Raw genomic sequence first — 343 nt, forward strand, 5'->3', positions numbered from 1 at the left:
AGAAAGGAGAGAAGAAGAGAAGGTGGGACTTCGGCCGGCTGTCTTATCTTTTGAAATTGTGACGTCGTCTTCTTCAAGAGGCGGCCATCTCAGGTGTACAGACAGCTCATACATTCCACAGCAACTCCTCCGAGAGACAGCTACCGATACTCCATGCTCTCTCATATACTCATCAGAAGAAGTGTGTTCTTTTCTTTCTCTAGAAAAGAAGGACACCAAACGCACCTCTTTCTTCTCTACTTCTTCTTTTCCTTTAGGGTATCTTTCATCCTTCGTAACTTCTTCTTCTTCTTCTCCCGAAGAAGAGGGAGATAGATTCCAGAGATGAGAATCTGGTGCGGAC

Source organism: Cystoisospora suis, assembly GCF_002600585.1.
Source record: "Cystoisospora suis strain Wien I chromosome Unknown contig_7071, whole genome shotgun sequence".
Lineage (NCBI taxonomy): Eukaryota > Apicomplexa > Conoidasida > Eucoccidiorida > Sarcocystidae > Cystoisospora > Cystoisospora suis.